Genomic DNA, 11,994 nt, shown 5'->3' with positions numbered 1-11,994 from the left:
TTGCCACTGGCCACTCATGGATATAACTGATTTCCTAACCAATGGAAAATTTCAAAAATCCTTTTTGAAATATCTTTTGTGCTTTGGCTTATAGCTAACATTTGGCCTTGACTGTGGTATATATGTTTATAGTATGCTCCATTTTGTGCCTCCTCTTACTTGACATGATATGAAAACATGATACAGAAGATGAATGGGTACAACACTAGAAATTAAGAGACTAGTACTGTCTATGCCAACCATGGACTATATAACCTTAAGAAAGTTACTTGATTTTTCTGAACTCTAATTTGTAAAATGAAGAAATTGGACTAGATGGCTGAGATTATTTCTGGCTTTGTGAAGTAGTGAGTATCTATTTCTGTTTTAATGTGACCACTTAGTATTTTATGTTACTTGTTCTTTTTTCCCTTTACTTGAATTTGTTCCATGATAACCTCTGACAGAATAATTTGTGAGATATATTTGGCATCAAAATATTTTGTAAATGTGTCAAGGTTCTACTGAGATTCCATTTGTAGTAAAGACTCTATTCTTGACTCCATATTGGAATTCATCATTGTTTTCTAAGTTATTTGTAATCTCAAATTAGGTTCTCAGTTCATTTTAATAATAATTTGTGAATGGTAGCTTTATGTCACACTAGTAGATAAACACTAATGTTAGTATTAGTTTAGAGTCTATACATTCCCCTCAAAGTCAACTTCTTCCAAATACTGGAAGCAACTGTTTTTGTTTAACATTATATTTCTAACAAAGGCAAATTTAATAATGTTGATAACCAAAATTTAAACTTCATAATGAAATGTAAAAACAATCAATATCCATATTATAATGTTTAAAATAGCTAGTTAGCTCTGATAGGTTTGATTTACTGAGAAGTTCATCTTTTGTCTACAGAAGTTAATGATAATAAATACATTACTCTGCTAATACTATAAACACATGTTCTCCAGGAATCCTATTAGGTAATGCTCAACATTTTTACATTTACAAATGGAAAGGTTTAAGAAACTTGTATGAAGTCTGCAAAAGGATCCATTGACTTATAATGCACTATGTTGTAGCATGTTTAGATAAATAATCTATTAGAAAAGCTGAAGTGATTTGAATGTGTATTTCTGTAATACAAATTAGGTAACAGGTGATTGGCCAACAGGGAAATATTGTCAATTTAAAAATAGACAAGTGATTTTTTCCTAGTGTGCAAACATGTTTGAAGCATGTCGAAACAAGCATTCTCACAAAGAGAAAATTTTAGCAATATGCAGAAGTAGTGGCTTCCAGAAGCACCAAGTTTTTCTTCAAAGTTAAGCTATTTGGTGCCGCCACTATGTGTGCAGATGAAGAAACTGCAAAGACGTTTCCCTCTTGTTAAGAGGAACAGAGGGAGAGAAACAGAGAAATGGAAAAAAAAACCAAAACACCTGAATCTTGAGACTCATTTTTACTTTTAATCAAACAAGACTCTTTAGGAAGCAAACACATCAAAGGATCTACATCTCCAGAAGGACTAATTGATCAAGATGCTGGATGCAAATTTCTGTGGCTATTTAACTATGCAAAGATTTTTTTTTATGGTTATTGTTTTTGGCACTTTTTTCATTAAGCCTTGTTATTTTTTATGCACAAGGCAGAATGCAACCAGCACAGCAGAAACTTCCTCAGTCATCATCTCTCTGTTGCATTCATATTCATGGCCACTTAGCTCAGTTGATAAATGTCAGGTTAATGAGATTATCATCTACTTCAGGGCTTCACACTGTTACATGGCTGTAGTCTGTACTTAAGATCCCTGATGAAATTAGAAGAAAAAAAGAATGTAGATGAATTTGTCATTAGTTTCTTTAATAGAAAACTACTTCAAAGAATTAATAATTTTAAAGAAAAAGAACCTAAATTGTAAGAAACATTTAGATCAAGTGGAATGCCTTTTTCTATTAAAACAAATAACAGAGGCATTAAAAAATGTTAAATCACCAATGTTATTCCCATAACAAAACTATGATTATTTTGACATGTTATATCCAGACTTTGTTGTCTTTCTCGTTAATAAATATACATTTAAAAATAGTTGTAGGGCTTCCCTGGTGGCGCAGTGGTTGAGAGTCCGCCTGTCGATACAGAGGACGCGGGTTCGTGCCCCGGTCTGGAAAGGTCCCACATGCCGCGGAGCGGCTGGGCCCGTGAGCCATGGCCGCTGAGCCGGGGCGTCCGGAGCCTGCGCTCCGCAACGGGAGAGGCCACAACAGTGAGAGGCCCGCGTACTGCCAAAAAAAAAAAAAAAGTTGTAATTATACCACACATAATATTGACATCTGTGTTTTCACTTGTTCTCTCATTTACTTACTTATTTATTTTTTGACTTACAAGTAGTTTCATAATGTATCAGCAACATGATTTATAAAACTTCTCCTACTGTTTGGTATTTGAATGATTTCCATTTTTTCCTATTATACTTAATGAAGAAAACATCTGGTCAAGGGAGCTTTATTGTTAAATCATTTTCTTAGAAGTTATGATAAAAACAAAGATTACTGAATACATGAATATTTCTTTATAGATAAATAAAACTATTTACGACAGCTGCTGTATTTTACAGTATTGTTTTCCATAGTGGGTGAAAAGTTTAGAATTCCATCTGCTGTACATATATATGCTTGTCTCACCACAGCCTTGTCAAAATTTATTTGATTTTTTTATGTTCAAAATTGATGAGAAGTACAAAACTATATTTCAATATTGCTTTTATTTGCATTTTTTATTTAATGTTGGACATTTTCCTAGGGAAATTCTCTGTTGCCTATTTATTGGCACATAATTTTTTAAGCCTTTTAAAAACAGATTATTGAGATATAATTGACATACAATAAACTGCATATATTTACAGTGTAAAATTTTATAAGTTTTGATATATGTATACACCTGTGAAACCATCACTGTAATCAAGAAAAAGAACATACTCTCTTCAATTTCTGGAAGAATTTGTATAGAATTGGCATTATTTCTTTCTTAAATGTTTGGTAGAATTTGCCAATAAGCCATGTTGCTCTGGAGATTTCTTTGTGGAAAAGTTTTTTTAAACTACAAATTTAATTTTTGAAAACAGATCTGAGTTTATTCAGATTCTTCCTCTTTGTTTTTTGGAATGAACTCTGGTAGCTTGTGCGTTTAAAAGATGTGTACATTTTATCTAAGTTGTCAAATTTATTGGCATAGTGTTGCTCATAGTATTCCCTCATTAACCTTTTAGTGCCTCTAAAATTTGTAGTTATATTACTTCTCTCATTTCTGATGTTGGTAATTTATATCTTCTCTCTTTTCCATAAGCAGTCAAGCTAGAAATTTTTCAATTTTTTTAATCATCTCCAAGAACCAGTTTTGGTTTAATTGATATTTTTCCTACTAATTTTCCATTTTCGATTTCTTTGATTTCTGAGCTATCTTATTATTACTTTCTTCTGCTTAATTTGGATTTAATTTTTGGTTTGATGCTAGACATTGTGTATTTTTTCTTATTGTGGGTCATAGGTATTTTTTATTCTTACAGATATTCTTGAGTTTTGTTTTGGACACATTTACTTGGGAATAGTTTGATTTTGTGGAGATTTGCTTGAAGTTTTGTTAGGTGGAATCAGAGCAGCCTTAGTCTAGGACTAATTTTTCCCTTTACTGAGGCACTACATTCTGAGACCTTTATCCAAAAACCTGTGAACTTCAAAGTTTTTCTCTTCTCTCTGGTAGGAACACAAACGAATCCCAGCCTTATATTATTTCCAAGCATTGTTCCCTCTAATCCTTTCAGGTTGTTTTTCCTCTGATCTCAGGTAATTTCCTCACACACATGTTTCGATCAGCACTCAGCTGAATTCTTAACAGGGGGCCCCTCTGCAAATCTTTGAATCTCTCTGTCTATATGGGTCTCTGTCTCTCTCTCTCCAGCTCTTTCCCATTTGGTACTCTACCCTACAAATATGCCTTTCCTTGCCCCTCCATTCTTCCAACTCTGTCTCTCTGTGTCCTCAGCTCGGGGGTCCTTTGTATATGTTTCTATTGATGTTTCAGAAGTGGTTTTGCTTGCTTGTCATCGATGATTGGTTTTCTCATTTGTCTGTTTATTTCTGAGTAATGGATATTATATAAGGAAAATTATTGATAGAAATAATAGACATCTGGGAATGATTTATCTTTCTTTAAAATCTTTCTAAAGATTTTTATTGCTACTGCTGATTTCTGGGGTCACTATTAGTCTGTATAACTTAACACTGAGATTTGGGTTTGAAGTTTTCTGGTCTACCCAGATGACCTGGCTGCTGTCTGTGCAAGGGTGGTTCCTTCTTTCCTCTTAATCCTGGGATGTGGCGTTTTCAAGCCAACCCAAAGCAGACAGTGAAGCTTAGTAGGATTATACATGTCATGTGTCCTGAAGGCTGATTTTTGTCACTCAAGACTTGTGATGATGTTAAAAATGTATAAAATAAGAAGTAGCTCAGCTTTTGGTGGTGATCAACTTATAATTGGATAATGCCCCAGGCAGAAATGTTCCCCATTACCCTGTTAAAAATCTCTGGATTCACATCCTTTCCAGTGTCTCGGCATTTTAATTCCTTACCACCCAACTATTTGATAACTTTTGGATGATAATTTTTTATGTTTCCTCCATCTTTTTTTAGCTATGATCATCAGAAGAGTTTTTCTGAAATATTTAGCTCACTGACTAATGATATTTTTCCCTTTAAATGTCAATAAGCAGTGTGTTACAGCTATAATGTCACTGTCTTAAAAGCTAAATGTAGTATTACTTAAACATTTTTACATGATCACAATACTATATCCAACATTAAAATAATTGTGACAGCTAAAAACTTTTCCTGATTTTGCCAAATGACCCCTAGGCAGCACAGTTGCTCCTGGTGGGGAGCTACGGCTACTGACATCTGGACAAGTCTTCAGGCTTCACAGCCCATGCTCATAATCATCACACTGCCCTGTCTACTTGGTAGGTTCTGCCCTAGGGTAGGTAGAGTTCTACCCTGGTTTCCACAAAACCTACATATCTCACTGCTTATTCCTCCCCTCACAGACACAAAGATATAATTAAGTTGAATTATATTTTTCTTCTTCTCTGTACTTCTCCTTCTCTGTACATAAGTCACTCTGTCCCCTTTCCTGTCATTCATGTCTTTCCCTTCCTAGTACCTGCCTGTCCAGTTTAAATGACATTCCTTTCTGTATCTTTCTTCATCTTCTCCTGTGCATTTCTCCCTCCTCTGAATGCTATTTCTCCCTTGAGGGTGTGAGTTATCTGAGGATTAAATTATGAAATATATGTGGGCAGAATTTGTGTCTTAATCATCTATTGTCTTCTAAAAGATAAAACAACAGTCTCCTGCATCCAGGAGGCACTAAGTTGAATGAATATATCACTTTTTTTTTGAGAAAATGTAGTGATTGTCTTTCATACAGTAATTCTAGAAAGAGACTGCTTCCTTAGCTTCCATTTTGAATTCATTATAAATTTATTACCAAAGAATTTAACTAAATTATATGCTTGCTAAGTACCTGTTTCTTTGAATATCTTAATTCTTGAATCAGTATGACACATAGATGGACTACTTGCTAGTTAACATTTTGCTTTCATTTATTTATCTGAAAATGAGTCGTTCTCTTTCTTTACAACTGATTTTTAAAAAAATAATTTAAGGAATTTGGTTGTATCACACAATTCAATTTTGTCTACCCAGGTTGACATATTCATTAATCTTAGAATCAATAGGAAAAGAATTCTAAAACCAATTGATATTAAACTGAAAATAAATACACTTAAGTTTTGCTCAATTTTCCTTATGGTTCAATTGTTTCTTATGTATTATTTTATTAACCCAGAACAAAAATCAAGTTATAGCAACATTCTCCAAAGAATGTTCTACTAGTGCTTTTAGGTACTCCATGAAAATAAAAAAGTTGGTGGTTATATAAGCTTTGGAAACTTTATGGTATATCCTGCGGTGGAAAATTCATAATTCACAGTAACACATTAAGGTTAGTAAGGAATTCTATAACAGAAATCAATCAATCATTGGTTCAACCTCATTTAACCCAGTGTTTCCAACCAGTAGAACTTAGTGGTTAAGCACTGAGACCCTGGGTTAATTGCCTGGCCTCAAATTCCAACTCTACCTCTTTTAAACTGTGTAAACTCAGGTGTGTGTCCCAACTTTTTGGCTGAGAAAAGTAAAGGTAATGGTGGAAGTGTAGAGTGGTGTAAAGATTAAATGAAATAACATATGTGAAGTATTTAGAATATAGCCTGGCTTATTGAAAGCCCTTGATCTATATTTACTATTATTATCATTTATATTTGACCACAGAATTTATTTTGGAGTAAGAACTACTGGGATCACTGTGGGATCTGTTACAGAGATTTTGGGAGGATTGTCACAGACATATTTGATATAGCAGCCATTCCTGGGAAGTGTGCCTAGATGGATTAGTTTTTATCTCTGAGTACTTACCTGGAAAAGGGATAGCTAACTTAAGTAAGAAATGGCCAGTTAATACCTATATGTGGTTGGATCCAATTTGTAAACTGGACTGAGGAGTTTTCATTTCCCTCCAGGTATGCTGAGATGTACTACCATCCTATCTGCCCAGAGAGAAGAAAGAAACATGAAGCCCAGAGAAAGAAAAGAACCTGCCCTTCTCCCCACAAACAATAGAGATATACACACATAAACATGAGCACACAAAACAGACCCACACATGGAGACACATATGCAGGCATCCAAACTCACACAAGACATACTCTCATTGTAGAGCACTGCCGAGGTTCATGTCATTTTCTGACTTGGTCTTTGTAATGAATGTATAATCTGTAAGATGTATTTATTTAGTTTTAAAATTTTAATTCAATGTATACAGGGAATCTAGATTTTCATGTAAGTGGAAAGGAACTTCCTCGAATGAATGATTTTGAACGTAAGCATTATAAATAACCAGCAGTAAGTATTGCACATTTAAATTGAAATTTTTATTTTAAATATTCACAGTACAGGAATTTATTAGGCCTGAATAGAACATCATTATTTACACATCCAAGGGATAACTCCAGCGGTAAATCAGTGAAATACTTACACTGAATATAGGAAATATGATTGTAGAGATTTCTTCTTACAGATACAGGCTCAAATCTTTTATACATTTATTTCTGCCTGGGGATCTTAGCACAGATTGAAGTCACTATTAGTTGCTGAACAAAATTTCACAAAATTATAACTATAGCAATCACATCATATATTTATAAGCCCAGAAAGACATCAATGGCAAGGAACCCACATTATAATAGTATTTTTAAGGGAAGGAAACTTCAAATGACATCTCCAGTTTAATTTGTGGAAAACACAAGTTCTCCAGATAGCTGAATATACAGATCTTCAATGGCATTTTGCCTCTCATGGCTTATTAAAATATTTGCTTAGCTGCCATAATATGTTATGTTATTTACAGGCTGAATCAATGAAGGGAACAGTATGGTAGCGAACTAAGAGCTCAGATTGATGTTTGCTGACTGTCATAAACATACAACATCCTGGTCTGGGAAGTTGGCCTCCACATTGCTGGGAATGGCTACTCATCATTTGGATCAGTGCTTGACTCCAGGATGTAGCAAGACTCAGTTGCATGATTTTCACTTGGAATAATAGCTGAAGTCAGCTTTTCTTACCAATATACTAACTTCACTGAAGCTGTTAAAATAACCTGAATGAACCAAACTTCTGCAAATAAATAAATAAATAAATGTATAAATAGGATCCCCACTGTTTTAATAACATAGCAATGAAATTAGCTTCCAACAGTGTAAATGCTATACTGGTGTTCAAGTCACCAAGTGCTATGTTCTAGCCTCACTATATCATGGTGAATGACTAATTTCATTCGTGGGTGGGGTGGTTATTGGTCCACATATATTATCCATTTGGAATTCAGCCCTTCCAAAAACACAAGTATATTTTCTGAAAAAAGAACTCAAAGACAAAAATAAAGACAGGACTTTGCTGAACGGAGTAATTTCTGCTCACATGGATTGCTGCAAATTTTCAGCATGTAAAGGCTTGGTCTTGCAGCCAAAATTCACATTTTCTGTGCAATCATCTTTTTTTTTTTTAATTACTCAAGTTACTGAGAAAAAGATTGGGTTTATTTCTTTTCCTCCTACCAATTATACTGATTGGCTGTCCATACTGTCCAGGGGTTGTAAACGTTACTGCCCAGTTTAGTGTTGTGCAGACCTGGCCTCAAGTTTTTTTTTTTTTTTTTTTTAAATTAATTATTTTTTTTAACCCCACTGGCAGTAGTACTGATTTTGGCAGTGTCAAAAAAAGACATACCATTCTTGATTGTAGAAAAAGCTGCCAGAATATTGTGTTCATAGTACGGAATGGATTGAGATGATTTTTTTTTTCACATCTTCATGCTTCATTATAGGAAATTGCTATACAGTAAATTGTATCATTTGCCAACAAATGATTTTATTTGTTGTATTTTATTGCCGACAAGAAACGCCAAGAAGAAAATTGGGAGGAGTGGAATTTACCACAATATGCTGCAAAGTTAGAAAATAAGCAAAGTAGCATCGTCTATGGGCTCATTCACACTGAGAGTAACATTTTCACTACTAAAGTTTAAAAAGGACTTCTGAAAGAACATGAATCATGCACATGGGATGAGATGAAGCCTGTGGGTGAGTTGGCAGTGTGAATCCCCCCAAAGTTGCACGATTCCCTAATGGCATGCACTTTTTCACCTAATATAACACAACCGTAATAGCGTCATATAATTTCTAGCACAACTTATTTCAAACATGCACTGGCTACTAAAATAAGATTTTAAAGAAAAGCTGATGTTTGATATAAAATAATCATGTTTTTTTCAAGTGTGGAAAAATACTCTACAAAAAAATAAGTAGAAAAGTGATTTCTGATCAATGTGTGATTTTATCTATAAAAATTCAGATGACTAATTAGTGTGCTTACGACAACCCTATCAGGTCTGCATGGCAATAATACACATACAGAAAGTTAAGAGCATTAAACAACTATTAGCACAATGCAAGTATCCGTATCAGAAATAACATGAACCTAAAAACTGTACATTTGGCATTTAGGTTTCAGGGTGTTTTTGAGTCTGTTTAAATATGACAATACAATAGTGTAAAATCACATTACACAAATAAAACATACAATTACCATCCCAATAGTGTATGGATTACTGACCCTTACAAGTCACACATTGGCTAGAATTGGCACAATTTTTTTCAGCATGATAGTTTTGACCTTCCTTACTTGAGTGGATGTCGTTTTATTCAAAGTTACACTTGAACTACATAAAAAAAAGGATAGGCATGGGTGAGTCTATATGTGTGTTCTTGAGGAAATGAGATAAGAGGAAGCATATGGCATCCCTACTCTTCGTCTGTAAACCTCCCTTGCAGCTTTCTTCATTAGCAATGCTTTAGTTAGAGCTCCTAAAGAAATTGCCTGTCAACCTATTTTCCCTCCTTCTTATGGCTCACAGAGCATCCACATGACCACATGGAAGGGAGCAGGAAGAAAAGAAGAAAAATTCTAGACGAATATATGACAGCTCATGCCCTGTGCCAGGCTAATTAAACCAGGATGTCTAATCAACAAATCAAAATTTGTAAGAGTTTCTCAGGTGGTGATAATGTAAAGTTCACTGCACTCTGTTGACAGATGAGAAATCTATGGCCCAGAAAAGCTAGTGAATTATACAATAGGTTATGTAAGCTAGAACTTGAATTCTGATCCTTAATTTACTGCTCCTTTCCTTGTTTCTTGTCGCCATTTTTCTCCTTTCTGCAGCTTTCTGAACTTGAATCTACCTGCAGACGTGTTAGCTCTTTACCTTTTCCCTTTAAAAAACATCTATTATACACACACGTTGTTTTGGATTTAGAATAGACCACAGTATTCCAATGAAGATGATAAATCTCAATAATTTCATTCAAATAATTTTGACCAGTTGCATTTCCTCCAGCAAACATTACTTCTTATCTTCATCTGACACAGGATTTATGGAAATGTTGTTTTTTACATTGTCACAATTACTCCGCTAACCCTGACTCTTACCAAACCCAACCTTAAATAAAAAGAGAGAAAAAGGTAAAAGAGGGGAAAAAAAGGCACATGAATAGCTATATTGTTTGTGAAGGTTGCCATCATACTGATAGCTCTAGAGATTTAAATTTTTATTTTAAGAGCAAAAAAGCGTGATGCTATTTTCACAGCTTTTTTTTTTCCCTATTCCTATTTCCACTGCCACATAAGCTGTTAATCTTCCAGGGCAAGAGCCTTCATTGATTTGAGTGTAGAGCATCTACAAGCTAAAAGGGATTTTTTATTTTGTTTTGTTTTCCTTTTAAGTAAACTCCTGGTCACAAGTCTTTTGATTCATTATTTTAAAATAACATATAAAATATTTGAGATAGGTCACCTGTTATCTAAAAAGTGCACTGCTCCCAGTTTTACACAGGCAACCAGATATTCTCGATTTGCTTGAGGGCTTTTGAAAATCAATATGTGAAAGGCCTGATCTCATTACAGTCCCTAGAGACACGCGTCCTACCCAACATGATAGTGAGCTCTCTTCTGGCAATCTTGCCTCGGATGAAGATGGCCTCTTCAGGATTGTCTCATCCGAGAGACCAAGGTGGCTAATAAGTCCCATCTGAGGTCAGGGGATGCGCGTTGTAACTCTGGCACATATTTCTTGCATAATGAGTAGTACTGGGTTGTTAATTCAGTCTGGGTCCTCTTTCTGCCGAGCCCCTTTTCTCTCTCCTTCACTCTCATTAATCAAAATGGAATGCAGTTGTGTGTAGAAAGCCACAACAGTTAACATACCTCTCTGTAGAAATCGTTCTTAAAGTTTTTCTGATAAAACTTACGTTTTTCACAATGAAATTCCAGCAACCTCTAATTTAACACACTTTCCATATATAGTTAATTCAACAGTTTGGTTGCCAGAGAACTCAGAAAAATGACTTAATTCAGTTTTTGAAGTTTTCTAAGGTTGTATCTGAAATAATAAATGTTTCTAAAATTTTTTAAAGCAACACAACTAGGAACTACTTAAAAATACTATTTTGAATATCATTCCTTTTTTACACACTGAAAATAAAAGTTGTCCTTAAGTCTACTTTTTTGTTTTATTACAGTACAACTTAGAAACTGTGCACATGAACAGTTGAGAATATTCATGTCAAAACTCTTTTTATTATGCAACTAGTAATTAGTAACTAGTAATTAAAGTAGTCAATCGCAGTCTGGCTAAGAATTATTTTATTTCTGCACCAGTAAACAAATACGTCCCAGCTCATTGAATGTATACTCTAACATTTAAAAAGTAAATTTTAGCATTCTTTTTAAACTTTACAAAAAGTAGAGACTTGATTCGGTTTCCTAACTTTTATCATTAACTAGTTCTGTGGCTGAACTACTAGACAGTTGAAATGAGGGATTAAGTCAAGTTGCTGAATATTTATTTCTAGGCCTCTTTCGTTACCAGAAAATGATTTCTGAGAATCTTCCTGCTATTCCGTCTGTGACTTGAGCTATACCAACTGATAATATGCTAAATTGACTATTAATTTACTGATTGCTCATAACATGGAGGTAAAATTAGGTCTGCTTTGGGTTCCATGATTTTAAGAAATGATGTATGTGTTTAGTAATGCAAATAATGCCTATGCACTATGACTGTCAGCTCCCCACACCCCTTGCGTTACTTAGTGATTACAGAAGACGTGAATGTACGCTTCCACACTATATTTGTTTCTCCTCTCCTGAAGATTATTCCTTTGGCTTATTTAAATTTGCAGTGATTTTTATAAACTGCTTAACGCTTTCAGAGCCTCAGGACTGAAATTGTGGAAATAATTTTGGATCCCTCACAATGATCTTTCATTATAGTAAA

This window comes from Stenella coeruleoalba (genome assembly GCF_951394435.1).
Source record: "Stenella coeruleoalba genome assembly, chromosome: 12".
NCBI classification, from domain to species: domain Eukaryota; kingdom Metazoa; phylum Chordata; class Mammalia; order Artiodactyla; family Delphinidae; genus Stenella; species Stenella coeruleoalba.
Note: the sequence above shows the minus strand (reverse complement) of the source record.